The sequence below is a fragment of the Dendrobates tinctorius genome, unplaced genomic scaffold, assembly GCF_039654945.1.
Source record: "Dendrobates tinctorius isolate UK_male_01 unplaced genomic scaffold, ASM3965494v1 ptg000027l, whole genome shotgun sequence".
In the NCBI taxonomy this organism is placed as follows: Eukaryota; Metazoa; Chordata; class Amphibia; order Anura; family Dendrobatidae; genus Dendrobates; species Dendrobates tinctorius.
The window spans coordinates 8,428,095-8,446,033 of NW_027361695.1; the positions used below are offsets into that span (position 1 = coordinate 8,428,095).

A 17,939-nucleotide genomic window follows, 5' to 3' on the forward strand; every position below is an offset into this window, starting at 1 on the left:
TTTACAAAAGTCCTGGAAAACTTTAAAATCTTGGTGATTTGGTTGCAGAACGGCAAGTAATTTGGGAGCAAAATCCGCAGTGCTGTTCACGTTACGATGCTGATTTAATTTCATTTTGCATGTTGCTAAAATCCATTGTGGATTTTACCTGCACAATTCCAAAGGTTTGTGACCCATGTGGATGGACGCCAGGGGTATATTCAGGATTTGTTGCAGCTTGCAATGCAAAGGGTGAAAATCCAAAGCGTCAGCCAATTTCCACTGCAGATTTCCGCTGCATTTTTTTGTCATCTCATCCACAGCATATTCTCTCGATGGAACACAAATATGTTTCTTAGACCTGATGAGATTGGTGTATATACTGTCACAGTCCATGTTAGAATGGATCCTTTTTGAAAGCTGCTCTCATTAGCCTAGCTTGTTTTAGTATCAAAATTATGCAGCCCATTGTGGCATGGATTTTCAAAGTAAGTACACCAACATCATCAGGTCTAACACAATGTATGTTTGGATTGTGAAATGACGGTGTGTTAACCTGCAAAATCATCTGACCAAAACAATATATACAATGAGTTTCTGTTAATTCGGAAAGTTTACTAATCTGATGTTCATAGCCCAGTACAAGATTGGCAGCTGACGCCTCCACAAATAAAGCCATTTTGTAAATTTCTTAGTTTTAAAACTAATTTTATATAATATAGTCAAGAAATTTCCGTCACAATGAACACCATTAGTTGTGGCATAAATTGAGGCATTTTTCAGCCACGCGTGTCACTTTGACCCCTCTCTTGGCTATGCGCCACTCAATTTTCAATAAGTTTTCTCAGCTGGCCCGGAACTAGTGTAAAAACGCCAAGTCGCAAATTGTTTTTTTTTTTTTTTTTAGCTGTGAGTTGTGCAAAGCTAGAAGACCCCTTTAATTTTACAATTCCGCGCCATATTGTTCACTTTATTAAAATTAATTTATATGCATCTTTTTTTTTTATAACCCCCTATAACCAGTATCACTGGAGAGATTATTATGATGCGTGGTTTCAGCTAAGTGATAACCGCCAAATCTCCAGTTGTACCTGTCGTGTCAGGAGGAACAATTCACAAATCACGGGTTCAGCCGAAAAATAAAAATGGGGAACACTGAACCTCTCCACTCCCGTTCTGCGTAAATCCCATGCTATAATTTGCTCCCGATGCTCCAAGTGCTGGAGCATGCAAATGAGATGCTAATGAGGTGTGAGCTGCCTGCACTGCCCGCAGCATTCTGCTCGTAATGAAGACCGTATTAGTGGTGGTGTGTAATGTGCAATTCCCATTAATGCTACACAAGGAGGAAGCTTCTACAATTGCATTTGTGCAGCAATCCCCTTATTAGCAGCTGCAGCCCCCTGAGACGGTTCACAATAAATAGGGTGAATGTAATGAGAGAACACCTAGTACTCAGCTTTTGCTTAAAAATTAACCTCCGTTTTATTTTATTTTTTCATAATTTTGTACTATATCTTATAGTTGAAATCTTGCTTCTTTCTCCTCCTGGACTGGTCCGTTCTTTCTTAAAATTCTCAAGTAATTTCTTTCTTATTACTGAGATGGGATATGACAGTTGTTGCTTATAAAGTTCTATGGAAAATGGTAATGGAATGTCTGCATTTTCTGCCTCTAGTTCCTCCCCCTCCATAGAACTTGAAAAGCACCAACTGTCACTTCCTATCTTATTGAAGGGAATATCCGTTTTAACTGAATACAGATTTTACCCCTGAATTGAGAATGAATGATCAGTCCAGGAGGAGTAAGAAGCTGATTTATCAGATAAGATATGTTAGACATTGCTTATTTTCATGTGTCCTATTGATTTATCTGAGATAAATTAAAATGACAGCTACTCTCTAAATATATGATCCACGTTTGCTGATACATTTTTATTGCTGAAGCATGAAAATGTAAAAATAACATTTTTAAAAACATTCACTTAAAAATGTTCTCATTTTGCAAGTCTGCAACTCTCAGGATGATTTATGTCTCCATGGTAACAGACTTTGCATAGTCTGATCATAGTCCTTTCCCTTTATCCTATGCTGGTTACTAACAAATTTATGGTAGTTTATAATTAGGGGCTTAATTAACTATAATAGGTGAAGTGTTGGACTAGCTCCTGGACCCTGGAGATCAGGGAGGCCCAAAAGGTTTCTTTACCCCATATGAAAAGACTATCACTAATAAAGATGTTAGTTGGGGGCACTGTTGGAGAGTCTGCATTGGGGCCACTGATTACAGGGGTTGTCCAGGACGAAGATATTGATCTATCTCGAAGATAATTCATCATCATTATTATAGATTTTGGGAATCCAACACTTGAAAACTCCATTAATCAGCTTGTTACCTGATCTAGTGGCTTCCTGAAGAGCACAGGGTATGAAAATGGACAGCCACAGCTCTATACTCTGCGTAGTGGCCGTTCTGCAGCTCAGATCCCATTCACCTCAATAGGAACTGAGCTGCAGTACTGAGAGCGGCCACTACATGGTGCACAGAACTGTGTTATTCCAACCTTGTACACTGGAGGATTCAGGGATCTGACAGCTGCCTAGTGAGGGTATTGGACCCCCACTTTTTTTTTATGATGAGGATCTATCCTAAGGAGAACTCATCAGCATCATCGTCCTGGACAACCCCTTTAACAAGAAGCAGGGGAAAGATAATAGAACTGCAAGATCAGACCACCCAAGGCTTTTTTTTTTTCTCGTTATGGTCTTTAAGTCTGGATGCGCGTAGGTCTGCGCCGCTGGGTGCGCGTAGGTCTGCGCCGCTGGGTGCGCGTAGGTCTGCGCCGCTGGGTGCGCGTAGGTCTGCGCCGCTGGGTGCGCGTAGGTCTGCGCCGCTGGGTGCGCGTAGGTCTGCGCCGCTGGGTGCGCGTAGGTCTGCGCCGCTGGGTGCGCGTAAGTCTGCGCCGGTGGGTGCGCGTAAGTCTGCGCCGGTGGGTGCCTGTAGGCCTGCGCCGGTGGGTGCGCGTAGGCCTGCGCCGGTGGGTGCGCGTAGGTCTGCGCCGCTGGGTGCGCCGCTGGGTGCGCGTAGGCCTGCATTAGTGCTGTAGACACAAGACAAATATTTTTGATCAAGACTTTTTGCAAAGTTGCTTAATCTCCTTTTTTATTCGGACTCCCATGACAGCACCACGAGAGAGGGGATCCGCCCTATAGGAACAGGAAACCTACAGATACAAAAGGGCGGCACCTCTCCCACGCATCAGTTGGTTTCCTGTTCCTGAGGGGACGGGATCCTGCAGAAGAATTGGATCCCAGGCCGGCCAGCCGACACCGGTAGCGAGGGGGTCTCCTACCGCGGCCTGGTTCGGATTTTCTGGAAGGCGCCACGGTGGCCCAGGATGGGTGTCACGGCGGTGGCGTGGACAGCAGGGAGCGGCGTCCGGAGGATGGCCGTCTCCGGAATTAAGCCGCCGCCGGTAAGTATACCCCCCCGGGGATTCCCGGCTCCGGCTGCGCAGATAGGTTGGCAGCGCTGTGCAGGGGGCTGCGACCGGGCGCTGCTCCGGAGCTCCCGGGCGTCCCGCGGGGCTTCCGGCGTTTCCGGGGTAGCGGTGACGTCAGGGGGCGGGCGGAGGAGGCGCTTCCGGGTCAGCGCGCTACTGCGCATGCGCGGCGATCCCAAGATGGCGGCGCCCATCGCAAACACCGATGGCGCGGGGTCGGGCGCCAGCTGGGGTAGGGAGCTCCGTTAAGGGGGGGAGGGGCGCGGCATGGATACTGCTGACCGGAGGAGGGGTATTTAGGCGGGACCCGGGCAGGGTTCCTTGCCTTGGCCACATTACTACATGCAGTGTGCAGCAGCAGCAGCAGTGGTGATGGAAAGCGATCGAGAGCAGCAGCGGCAGAAGCAAGGGCAGCAGCGGCAAACATCACTGCCGCCCCTGGATGACCTTCGGCAGGTCAAACAGAAAAAGAAAGGGTCCCGTGACAGTAATGCGGGACGAAGTGACCAGTCCACTCGTAAGAGCTCCTCCAGGCAGACAGGAGCATCGGCTGAAAGAAATCCCCCTCGTTCTCCGGTACTTGATTGTGGCACTGGTAAGTGATCTTCGTGAAAGTTCACTCAGTGACGGGACCCCCCTTCTGTGTTTTTCTTTTTCTAGGGAAAAAAAGCTACAAATAAAAATAAGCATAGGGAATGCGCACTCTGTGCATGCCCATTACCGGACGCATGCCTCAAAAGATTGTGCCCCCCCTGTATTCAGCAGACGGTGGCAGAAGAGTCGCCAGCAGTAGCGACGAGTTTGAGAGACATTGTCAGGGTAGAAATGAGGGAAACCCTAAAGTTCTTGTCTCAGCCGCAAAGTCTAAGGGGCGAGGTCCCGGCGGAGTCTGATTCCTCGGCAGAGTGGAGAAAAAGCAGAGACTCCCAGGCTTCATCTCCCTCGTCCTCCTCAGGAGAAGAGGACTCGGGGCGATTTTGTCTGCCTCTTGACCGGGTAGACAAGCTGGTCAAAGCAGTCAGAGGGACAATGGAAGTAGAGGAGCCTAAGCCCCATTTATCCATGCAGGATGTCATGTTCGGTGGGCTGGAACAGAGGAAGCGGAGAGTCTTTCCGTTAAACCAAAAGATACAGGATCTGATCCACAGAGAGTGGAAAAGACCGGACAAAAGAGGGTCGCTACCACCAGCCCTCAAAAGGAGATACCCCTTCGACGATCCGGCAGTAAGTTCTTGGGACAGAGCCCCCAAATTAGACGCTGCCATTGCGAAGGCATCAAAAAAATCCTCGCTCCCCTTTGAGGACATGGGATCCCTTAAAGATCCCTTAGACAGGAAAGCTGATACTTTCCTGAAAAACACCTGGGAGATGGCGGCCGGGTCCTTAAGACCAGCAGTGGCTTCAACGTGCACAGCCAGGTCCATGATGGTCTGGTTGGACCAGTTGGAGTCACAACTAAAACAGGGTACATCAAGACAGACAATTCTTGGGGCCCTACTGACCATCCAAGAGGGAGCAGCCTTCCTAGCAGATGCCTCAGCGGATGCAGTGAGAATGGCCGCCAGAGCAGCAGGTCTCTCTAACGCAGCTCGCAGAGCCCTGTGGCTAAAGTGCTGGCAGGGAGACATCCAGTCCAGAGCAAAGCTCTGTGCGATTCCATGTGAGGGCGAATATTTGTTTGGAACTGTCCTAGACGAGCTGCTTGAAAAGGCGGGGGACGACAAGAAAAGGTTCCCAAACCTTTCATCAGCGTCCTACCGTCGCCCATTTGGTAGAAGGAGATTTGGCCAGGGGAGAAGGCGCAACTCTTCGCCTGTTAGAGATCGACCCAGATGGGAAGACAGAAGGAGACGAGGTACGGGCTATATGTTTACATGCTCGTCGAGAGATCAAAAGAAACCAAATCAATGACTAGCGGTTCCCGTAGGGGGTAGACTGTCATCCTTCTTCCCGGCATGGTCACAGATTACGAATAGTGACTGGGCGCGCAAGGTAATATCCACCGGGCTTAGGTTGGAATTTACCCAGATCCCGCGGGACACCTTTAAACTGACCCCCTTAAGATCTTCTCATCTCGAACAAGCGGCTTTAGAAGCGGAAGTCTTGAGCCTATGTCAGAAAAATGTTCTGGTAGAGGTTCCAGAGGCTGAAAGAGGAAGAGGGTTTTACTCTCCCCTGTTTCTAATCCAGAAACCTGATAACACATTCAGAACGATTATAAACCTTCGTTCCCTTAACGAGTTTTTGATTAATCATAAATTCAAAATGGAGTCCATTAATACAACAATAAAAATATTGTTTAAAGGTTGTTTTATGGCAGTCATAGATTTGAAAGACGCGTACTATCATGTACCTATCCATACAGACTTCCAGCAGTTCCTGAGGGTGGCAGTTTCAGTAGAGGGCACAGTACGTCATTTTCAGTATAGAGCCCTTCCCTTTGGTCTCTCAGCAGCACCCAGGGTTTTTACAAAGTTAGTGGCCGAAGTTATGGCTCACTTACGAGAGGTTGACGTCTTAATCATTCCATATTTAGACGATTTCTTGATTGTAGGAAAATCGGTGGGTCATTGTAAATCCCAGATAGAAAAAGCTAGATCCAGGTTAGAAAACCTGGGATGGATTTTAAACTACGAGAAATCCCGACTCCAGCCCTTAAAATTACAGAAATTTTTAGGGTTGATACTAAATTCAGACACTCAGCGGTGCCTGCTACCACTAGATAAATTACAAAAGATACAGGAGCAGGTTCTTCGGGCAATGGATAATCCATCTATGACCCTCAGACAGGCCATGTCCCGGTTAGGTTCTCTAACTTCATGCATCCCAGCAGTAAGGTGGGCACAGTTCCATACCAGAACCCTTCAAAACGACGTCTTGATTAATAGCAGGGCCCTTGGAGGCTCCTTACAAGGTCGGATGTGTCTAAGCCCCTCAACTGTTACATCACTGAGATGGTGGCTTCAGAGCGAGAACCTAGCGTCAGGGGTGCCCTGGATAACACAGATAACCCGTATTATAACCACAGACGCAAGTTCCTTTGGTTGGGGAGCCCATATGGGGGACATAGTGGTACAGGGCCAGTGGGATTCTAATTCTGATATCTCATCCAACCAGAGAGAACTATTGGCGATAGAGCAAGCAGTCAAGAAACTCATTATCTACCTGCAGGGCCATCATGTGAGGATACACTCGGACAACCAGGTAGCGGTAGCATATGTCAACCACCAAGGTGGAACCCGCTCCAGCGCTCTGATGCAGATAACAGAACGGCTCCTCCAGATAGCAGAGAGAAATTGTCTATCTTTGACCGCGCTCCACATCAGCGGAAAGGACAATGTAAGAGCAGACTTTTTAAGCCGCAAGGCTCTAAGACAAGGAGAATGGGCTTTGAACAAAGACATTTACCGCCAGATTGTCCGCAGATGGGGCCAGCCAGAGGTAGACCTCTTTGCCACCAGAAAAAACAGAAAAGAAAGATTGTTCTGCTCTCTGAACCCCAGGGAAAATCCCCTGGCGGTGGATGCCCTACTGATAAGATGGGACTTTTCTCTGGCATACGCCTTCCCACCATTGAATCTTCTTCCCCTGGTAGTCAGGAAGATCAGAGAGGATCAGGCAAGAGTCATACTGATTGCCCCCTTTTGGCCCAGGAGGACCTGGTTCGCGTGGTTGAGGACCATGTCGGTAGGCGATCCCTGGGTACTGCCGAACCTTCCGGATCTCCTCTACCAGGGGCCAGTCAGCCACCCACAAGTAGCGGGACTTCATTTGACGGTGTGGTATTTGAAAGGTCACTATTAAAAAATAGAGGGTTCTCCAAGAACTTAATTGACACCCTCCTAAGAAGCAGAAAATTAACCACCACTAATATTTATGCTAGGACCTGGAAACGCTTCCTATCCACCTTTCACTTTGACATCAGAGATGGAATTCCCACGAAACATATTCTGGAATTTCTCCAGAAAGGTTTCGAATTGGGTCTCTCCACAAGTACGCTAAAAGTACAAGTTTCAGCCTTAGGGGCCCTGTTTGCAGCTGATATTGCAAAAGATTATTGGGTAGCAAGGTTCATCAGAGCAGCGACCAGATCGAGACCTATACACAAAGACAGATGCGTACCGTGGGACTTAAACTTAGTCCTTACAGCCATGACAGAAAGTCCGTTTGAACCTTTAGATTCCGCCTCACTAAAGATTATATCTCTTAAGACCGCATTCCTGGTAGCAATAACATCCGCACGTAGGGTGAGCGATATACAGGCACTTTCCAGATTGCCTCCTTACACAGAGTTCTTACAGGATAGAGTAATCCTAAGGCCAGATCCAGCATACCTTCCCAAGGTAGCAACACAATTCCACAGGACACAGGAGATAGTTCTGCCTTCCTTCCTCCCTAACCCAACCAACCCTAAAGAGCAGAAACTCCAGGCGTTAGATATTAGAAGATGCTTACTGACATATTTAGCAGCCACGGATCCTTGGAAGAAGGAGAACGCATTATTCCTATCCTTCCAAGGTTCCAGGAAAGGATACAGAGTATCAAAACGCACATTAGCAGGGTGGATTAGGGAGGCTATCTCTCTTGCCTACACAGCAGGTGGCGGTCCGGCTCCACAGAACCTGAGGGCACATTCCACTCGGGCCATGGCATCATCCTGGGCGGAGAGATCTGGAGTATCAATTGATCAAATATGTAAGGCGGCCACCTGGTCATCTCCTTCCACCTTTTTTAACCACTATCGGTTAGACATGGGTGCCTCCTCAGACCTCACCTTCGGGCTAAGGGTGCTGCAGGCTGTAGTCCCTCCCTAAGTTAGTTTACATCTCTGTAATTCTCTCGTGGTGCTGTCATGGGAGTCCGAATAAAGTATTAAGTTACGTACCGGTATTTTTCGGAGGCCCATGACAGCACCCTTAGTTCCCTCCCTTGTTCACATATAGGGGTGCACTCCTTAGAAGTTTGTTCATAGAATCACCTTATGTGGGAGATGGTATGAAATAATTCTGTTAAATAGGGTAGATAGGTTTGTATATATCATATGTTGTGTACTAACCATGGTAGCCTCTCAAGCTCTGTAATCCAACTGATGCGTGGGAGAGGTGCCGCCCTTTTGTATCTGTAGGTTTCCTGTTCCTATAGGGCGGATCCCCTCTCTCGTGGTGCTGTCATGGGCCTCCGAAAAATACCGTTACCGGTACGTAACTTAATACTTTAGGTACGTTAGAAGAATAAAACAATATATTGTTTGCAAATGTAAGAATGCCCTTTAATTGCTGGTGGCGTACAACTCCAGCCATCAGCTGCCTCTGTGTATAGTACTGTAATGGCCATGGTGGCCGTTCCTGTGTCGTCGTTGCCGGTCTTATTGAATCCTTACAGGTGCTGTTATTCCCCGGAAGTATTGTAAAGCCAACAAACAAAATGTCCCAATGTAAAGCAAAAAAAAAATGAAATTTGTCAGCCATTGTGTTTCTGTAACTGAATGGCTTTCGTAAAAGGATTAGCGAGCAGGAAGATGATATTGAGGGTTCCTGGAACACACAGAACTGGCAGGCAGGAGCTTCTATGGTGCAGCTGGCACCAGTACAAAGAGAGCGGAGCCGGAGGAAGCAGCCAGTACATCTGCTGGTAGTTGGACGTCTCTGCTCCATGCACAGTGTGCGTATGTTCCCAGCACAGGATGCGAAGATTCTGTCTCTTTCCATTTTGTTCTGACTTTTGCCAGGGAGTTTGGTGGGTAAATGCTTCCACGGCAGCAGCATATGCCCGGGTACGTTCATTAATTTGAGAAGCGTTATGATTGCCCGATAAGCTCCTGTATAATTCAGGCCGTGGAGAATGATGATAATCTCCTTTGAGGGATTAACACAGATCAGACAGTTTTATCCCGGGTCTCCGGGGCGGTAACTGCAGAGGTAGCGGTGCATACCCTCCTATGAGGGGGCTGTGCAGCTTTTGCATTAGTGTCCAGGAGCTTCAGGGAGTCTGTTAGGGGTTTCTAGACTTGTGTTGGGGTGTGGAGCAGATAGTAGCACAGGTTTACACCAATTCCAGCAGATTTTTGGTTGCCATAGCTGGTACACTATTTTTGGAGCCACAACCCATTGTAAAGACCAGGTGTCTGAATGGAATTTTGCCAATAGGACCTTCCATCAATTTACAGAATTGTTTATCACTATTGGTTCTTTGGGAAGGTGGCCCTACAGTGGCTTGCAAAAGTTTTCACCCCTTTGGCTTGTTACCTATTTTGTTACATTACAACCTGTGTGTAAATATTTTTGTAATCCAATTTGTGTGCGATGCATCAGCACTAAATAGTCTGTTAGTGAAGTGAGAAAAATATAGGCATAAATTAAATTTATGGGATTAAGTAACTAAAAATTGGTATATGTATATTGGTATATATCACCCCTTTTGTTATGAAGCCCATAAAAATTTCTGGTTCAAGCAATTCCCTTCATAAGTCACATGCTTAGTGACTGGACGTCCCCCTGTGTGCAATCTAATGTCACATGTCTCACAGTATATACACTTTACCTTCTCTGAAGGGCCACAGAGGCGGCAACACATTTACGAGGCTCCACTAACCAAACACCATGAAGACCAAGGAGATCTCCAAGCAACACCATGAAGACCAAGGAGATCTCCAAGCAACACCATGAAGACCAAGGAGATCTCCAAGCAACACCATGAAGACCAAGGAGATCTCCAAGCAACACCATGAAGACCAAGGAGATCTCCAAGCAACACCATGAAGACCAAGGAGATCTCCAAGCAACACCATGAAGGCCAAGGAGATCTCCAAGCAACACCATGAAGACCAAGGAGATCTCCAAGCAACACCATGAAGACCAAGGAGATCTCCAAGCAACACCATGAAGACCAAGGAGATCTCCAAGCAACACCATGAAGGCCAAAGAGATCTCCAAGCAACACCATGAAGACCAAGGAGATCTCCAAGCAACACCATGAAGGCCAAGGAGATCTCCAAGCAACACCATGAAGACCAAGGAGATCTCCAAGCAACACCATGAAGACCAAAGAGATCTCCAAGCAACACCATGAAGGCCAAAGAGATCTCCAAGCAACACCATGAAGGCCAAGGAGATCTCCAAGCAACACCATGAAGGCCAAGGAGATCTCCAAGCAACGCCATGAAGGCCAAAGAGATCTCCAAGCAACACCATGAAGGCCAAGGAGATCTCCAAGCAACACCATGAAGACCAACAAACAGGTCAGGGACAAAGTTGTTGAGAAGTACAAGTCAGGGTTAGGTTATCAAAAAAAAAAAAAAATCCCCATCTCTGATGATCCCCCGGAGCACTATCAAAACTATTATCATCAAATGGAAAGGATATGGTACCACCACAAACCTGCCAAGAGAGACCCGCCCACCAAAACTCTCAGCCCGGGCAAGGAGGGTATTAATCAAAGAGGCAGCATAGGGACCAAGGTTAACCCTGAAGGAGCTGCAAAGTTCACAAGCAGAGACTGGAGTATCTGTCCATATGACCACAATAAGCCATACACTTGATAGAGGTAGCCTTTATGGTAGAGTGGGCAGGAAAAAGCCTTTATTTAGACACAAAAATTGTAAGGCTCGTTTTGAGTTTGCCAAAGGACATGTGGGAGACTCCCCAAATGTATGGAGGAAGATGCTGTGGTCACATGAGACCAAAATTGAACTTTTTGTCCACCAAGGTAAACGCTATATCTGGTCACAAACCAACATATCTCATCACCCCAAGGACACAATCCTCACATGAAAAAAGGTGGTGGCAGCATCATGCTTAGGGGGTGTTTTTTGGCACAGGGGACAGGAACAATGGTCCAAGTTGAGCTGAAGATGGCTGGTACAAAATACAGGGATTTTCTTGAGCAAAACTTGTTTGTCCATCAGTGATCTGAGACTGGGATGGAGGTTCACCTTCTAACAAGACAAGGACCCAAAGCATACTGCTAAAGCAACACTCGAGTGGTTTAAGGCAAAACGTGTAAATATTTTGGTGTGGCTGCGTCAAAGCCCAGACCTTAACTCAATTGAGAAATCTGTAGTCAGACTTGTAGATTGCTGTTCCCGAGAGGAAACCATAGAACTTGAAGGAGCTGGAGCAGTTTTTCCTTGAGAATGAGCAAAAATCCCACTGGCAAGATGTGGAAATCACATAGAGAGTTATCCAAAGTGACTTGCAACTGTAATTGCCACAAAAGGAGGCTCTACAAAGTACTGACTTTAGGGGGGGTGAATCGTTATGCAAACTGAAGTTTACATTTATTTTGTCCTATTTCTTGTTTTCTTCACATAAAAAAAAGAAAACCAAATGTTCACAGCTATAGGCATGTTCTTTACATGAACTGATGCAGACCCTAAAAAAAACCTGAAATTCCAAGTTGTGAGGTAGCTAGACACGAAAAAATGCCAAAAGGGTTAATACTTTCGCAAGCTACTATATTTGCTAACGCTAACCATACACATGCTGTAGCTGAAGTCCAAGTGCTTAATTGGCATCAGCAGGCTCTCCAAGCTCTCCATCAGCGTTCGACTGTGCGTACTGGTGTCTTCAAAGGGGAAAGCGAAGTAAGCCACTGCCATACAACTGGTGGAGGCTTGACTTTTGAAGAACAAAAGAGTCAAGCATTACAATTCAAACTGCCCAGCAATTTTCTTCCTCATCATAATCATCTGGGGAGAGTTGGAAGGCCCTTGATATACATTAGACTGTTGGTCGATTTCACAAGTATTAATGGACACTTTAGTCTCGTGTATGGGGAACATTAATTGCTTTCTATGAAGAATGTTAGATATACCTATCAACCTTCTATATGGTTTCCCATTACTCTGTATTTATCAAATCAGTGGGGTTCTATTTTTTGGCAAATTAAATCAGTGGACGAGGGAGTCCATCTTTTGCCACATCCAATCAGTGGGGCTCTGTTTCTCAGCACATCTGATCAGTAGGGATTCAGTCTCTTGGCACATCCGATCAGTGGGGGATGGTTCCATCTTTTGGCATATCTGATCAGTGGGTGGTCTGTCTCTTGGCACATTCGATCAGTGGGATGGGGTCTGTCAGTTGGCAAATCAGATGACTGGGGAGTTCATCTCTTGGCACATCCGATCAGTGGGGGAACATCTGTTGGCACTTCAGATCAGTGGGTTCTTGTCTTGGTACAGCACATCAGTGAGAGTTCCAACTTTTAGCACATCAGATGAATGGGGGCTCAGTCTCTCACAACATCCGATTAGTGGGGTTTCACTTTTAGCACATCAAATCAGTGGGGGTCCATCTCTTGGCACATTAGATCTGTGGGATTTTACTTTGGGAGGTTAGATCAGTGAGGGTCCATTTCTTGGCACATCAGATCAGTAAGGGTCCATCTCTTGGCACATCAGATCCGTGTGAGTCTGTCTCTTGGCACATCAGATCAGTGAGGGTCAGTTTCTTGGCACATCAGATCAGTAAGGGTCCATCTCTTGGCACATCAGATCTGTGTGAGTCCATCTCTTGGCACATAAGATCAGTGAGGGTCTCTTTCTTGGCACATCAGATCAGTGAGGGTCAGTTTCTTGGCACATCAGATCATTAAGGGTCCATCTCTTGGCACATCAGATCCATGTGAGTCCATCTCTTGGCGCATCAGATCCGTGTGAGTCCATCTCTTGGCACATCAGATCAGTGAGGGTCTCTTTCTTGGCACATAAGATCAGTGAGGGTCTCTTTCTTGACACATCAGATCAGTGAGGGTCAGTTTCTTGGCACATCAGATCAGTGAGGGTCTCTTTCTTGGCACATCAGATCAGTGAGGGTCTCTTTCTTGACACATCAGATCAGTGAGGGTCAGTTTCTTGGCACATCAGATCAGTGAGGGTCTCTTTCTTGGCACATCAGATCAGTGAGGGTCTCTTTCTTGGCACATCAGATCAGTGAGGGTCTCTTTCTTGGCACATCAGATCAGTGAGGGTCTCTTTCTTGGCACATCAGATCAGTGAGGGTCTCTTTCTTGGCACATAAGATCAGTGAGGGTCTCTTTCTTGGCACATCAGATCAGTGAGGGTCAGTTTCTTGGCACATCAGATCAGTGAGGGTCTCTTTCTTGGCACATCAGATCAGTGAGGGTCTCTTTCTTGACACATCAGATCAGTGAGGGTCTCTTTCTTGGCACATCAGATCAGTGAGGGTCTCTTTCTTGGCACATCAGATCAGTGAGGGTCTCTTTCTTGACACATCAGATCAGTGAGGGTCAGTTTCTTGGCACATCAGATCAGTGAGGGTCAGTTTCTTGGCACATCAGATCAGTGAGGGTCTCTTTCTTGGCACATCAGATCAGTGAGGGTCTCTTTCTTGGCACATCAGATCAGTGAGGGTCTCTTTCTTGGCACATAAGATCAGTGAGGGTCTCTTTCTTGGCACATAAGATCAGTGAGGGTCAGTTTCTTGGCACATCAGATCAGTCAGGCAGGGGTTCATCTGTTTGCACATCAGATCAATTGGGGTCAATCTCCCTCTTCTGGTCTATGGTCTTCTGGTCTCTCTTAACACAACAGACCTGTTGGTTGGGTTTGTCTCTTGGTACCCCCATCAGTCAGCTCTATAATTTGGACTGAGTGAGGGTCTGGGCAGCCGGACCGATCCTGAGTATAGGTGGTGTATGTTCAAGAAATGTGTTCCTGGATGTGGTCAAGAATATGTTTATAAAAGTATAACCAGAAATGTGTTGCTTGTACTACAATGTTCACATTGGAAGTATCCTCTCTGGAATTTTGATGAAAGAACACTGGAGATTTTCTGCCAAATTGAAATCCACACTAAAATTCTGCACCAACCACATGCCCTGTGTGCACATATACCAATAGTACAAACCATGAGATTCCTGACGCTCACCGTACAGGTGCCGCTAGATGATGGCTTGTTACATGAGCGGTGCATGCAGGTGTTCATCATCTCTGGAGATGTCTGCTCAGCACAATCCTTATTACAGGAGCATATTACATTTTTAGCTGGTAATCGCCTTCTCTCATGTTCCTAATGATGATGAGGAGAGGTGCCAGGGGCTCATTATCGGCTAAACACTTGCTGTTAAGGAATGCCGCACTCTCCACTGCGTGTTCGACAATATTATAGGATCTGATTCACTTGGACTTTACCAGTTTTTCACTTCTTTATTTTCTCTTTTAATCTCTCGACCTGGATGTAGACATGAGGTGAGAAAACTTTGGCCGAAAAGATTGCTGTCATTTTACTATTGTTTATTTTTGTGTGTTCTTTCATTACTATGTATTCATTATTGGGTGCTGTCTATTGTCGACACAAACCTTTGCAGTTCAGACTCTTCAGAAGAAAAAAAAAAAAAAGACCCCACACAAAGGTTGTATTTTTGGATTGAGGAAAAAAAAACAAAAGAAAAGAAAACAAAGCCTTACCTGACTGGCTCTTACTGCCCCCTAGTGGTCGTTTGTATATTGCAGGCTTGTTAAATGCTCGGCCATGCAAAACAAAAAAAGGCAGAACTGTTTCTATTCTTGGCTGCAATCTGTCCAGCAGTTGTTTAGTTTCGGGGATTTTCAGTGCCCACGTTTTAATTTGGACTGTAAATAATGGTGTGAAGCGTCGTTGGCTGTTATTTATTGTAAAAAGAAAATGACTGATTTGATTAGATCACGTTTATTTGGCAATTTTTTTCATTTTGATATCGCAATGTTTATTAAGAGGAAATAAGGTAATTGTGCAATTTTCTTTTTTCACTCTGCTGAGAATTTTTTTAGGCTCCTACTACCTGTCCTTTAAGAGTAATCAGCAGTTTACTTATCAGCACAGGCAGGATTACAAGGACAGGTAACACATCTACATAGGGCAATGTCACATCTTCTCCTCCCTGTACAATGACTTTTGCACACACTCATTAGATGCTTCTATACTGCTAATGTACATGTAGTATTTCCTGAAACAGGAAGTTAGTCTAAACAAAAAAACAAAAAAAAAAAAAAAAAGGCCTAGTGACCAGTGTAAAATTTCTAAGATTTCTATTTTTTATTTTTAATATTGATTGTGATAAGAGAACAAAAAAATCCTAAAATTTATAAAACTTAAAAAAAAAATGCATTCAACAAAAAAAAGTCATCTTCTGGTGATGGCTTTACGTTAAGCCCCAAACTGAGTGTTTCTAATATTTAATAATTATATAAGATACAGAAATACTTGAAAGAGGTCTCTTGTTTTTAGAAGGGTCTCCCAACAGTGCGTGGATCGCAGGGTATTTCTCTGCTAGGACCTCCACGATCATCTGCAACCTGTGAGGGAACCACCGCAAGCATTACAGACAATGCATTGCAGAGCTTTCATTGAAATCCATGGTCTGATCCTGGGCAAAGTTGAGAAAAAAAAGATTTTCAAGACCCTAATCCTGTGGCCATATCGGTAGTGACCCCCTGTTTATAAAGTCCTAATTTGGACAAGCGGACGTGCCATAAATTAATGCACGTCCGCCAGGAGCGCGCCTGGCAATTTTCTCGTACTTTCGCTGCTCATCTTTGATGGAATCACTGAGATCAAAAGGTGTTGAGGATTTTTCAAGCTTTTCAAGACTTTTGCTCAGTGACATCTGCTGGCCGCCAAATGGGAAAAAAACAGATCCTCAGGACAATACACGACTGCTTGCTGAAGATATGAAGAGGTGTAAAATATAGGTGACAGCCAGACGTTCCATTTTGCTTTTTTTTTTTTTTTCTTACCCTCCAACCACCCCGCTCTTTTAATCAAAAAATCTGATGCTGACAGTGGTGAAATACATTAATCCTACAGCGTAATCTCAGGGGCTGTCACAGAGCGCGACGCCGCTGATCTGTCTGACACCCGGACAGTATTTTAAGCATTAGGACAATCCAGTAGAAGATGTAGGCGTAAGCACTCCTTTAATGAATAGGATTAGGGTAATGTATGACCGCGACTATGAGATTTGGCGGAGCGCAGAGAAGCTGCATCCGTCCCAATTGGCTGGGGGTTTTAGCCACTCAGTCCATCGGGCTTCTTCCGTTCATCAGGCCGGGTCAGGTTTGTTTTACATTGCTTGGCAGTAGGCTGTGCAGTGACTCGGTGCTCTTTTTAATAGTTTTTTTTCTTCTGCATCGCCTTACCATTACATGTATTTCAGACATCCTTTCTTTTGTGGACTTCATGATTATCCTCATACAGAGAATTCCTTGCCATTTTGGGGAGGGAAAAAAGCTGATGACCATCTTTTTCTGCTCCGCAATGGTTGCCTTGTCGCCCAGAAGCATGTAGACCAAGGTGATTTGAAAATAGCGCAATCACTTGTCCAATTGGGATATAAAGATGTCCGTACCCTCGTCTATGGGCCATTCAAAAAAGAATGGTCTTAATGACTATGTAAAGGTCGCTCTTGTGTTCCACATGAAAGAGCCGCTGCCAGACGCCGATGGCGGCTTATCACTTAGAGAACTAACGATTCGGCCATTGGAAAGCCAAATGGCCTGAATCCTTCTCTCCCCCCCCGGTCATCATCATCATTCTAGGAAAATTCAGGAGAACCACCATACACATTAGACTGTCAGATTAAATATGCATCTTCAGACAACTTTAGTCTGTGAATGATTGGTTATAGGACTAGTTGTTTTTTTTTCTTGCTACTTCCATTTTTCCCGCCATCGGTAGAGGAAGGCAGAAAAAGAGAGAACCGTAACACACAACAGCACGATCTGACTACATAGTTTGTAGTCTGTAACCATGGAGACACATAAGTATGCACAGGAACTGCATACACACGATATATTTTTGTTTTATTATTTCACAATTTGCATAGTAGGTTCACTTTTTTTTTTTTACCTAAGGAATACAAGATCTGTTAAAGGCTACAACCACCTGTGCTGTACATGTAGAAGGAGATCCTCCCAATACAATAGTGTTGAAAACTTTTAGTGTTTCTAAGTCTGAGTTTAAGTAAAATTTATATTCCATTTTTAAAGACTAATTTTTTGTTTTGAAATCTGAGATTTTTTTTTTTGCCTTCATCCAGTTCATCAGCCATAACGTTTATTAATTATTTTTCTTTTTTTCAAAATAAGTTTTTTTTTTCATTTTTTATGGCACCAAAATATACTGCTCAAAAAAATAAAGGGAACGCTAAAATGCCACATGCCACATCCTATGGTATAGCGTTCCCTTTATTTTTTTGAGCGGTATAAACTAAACAGGTTGATTTTGGTAGAATTATGACTGTGTAAAGGGGTGTCCGGAATAATCAGGAATATTAGATTTCATTGTGCCCAATCCTTTTTTGTTTTTTTTCCTCAGAGGAGACGAGCAACTGCCAAAAGGGTCTGGAATCGGCCTTTTCCCGTCTCTCTATTAAAAACACATGCATGCTCAGCCAAACCGAGTGTGCATGCGTCTAGGGGAGTCGGGATGAATATAATATCTATTGGAAAACAGCGATCTAA

The 17,939-nt window shown here is 45.3% G+C and overlaps 1 protein-coding gene across 2 annotated transcripts in view; it reads left to right on the top strand.

Annotated features, from left to right (window-relative positions):
* SUCLG2 (succinate-CoA ligase GDP-forming subunit beta) overlaps nt 1-17,939 on the top strand; it is a 198,582-nt gene that overhangs the window by 149,363 nt on the left and 31,280 nt on the right. The window lies entirely within an intron of this gene.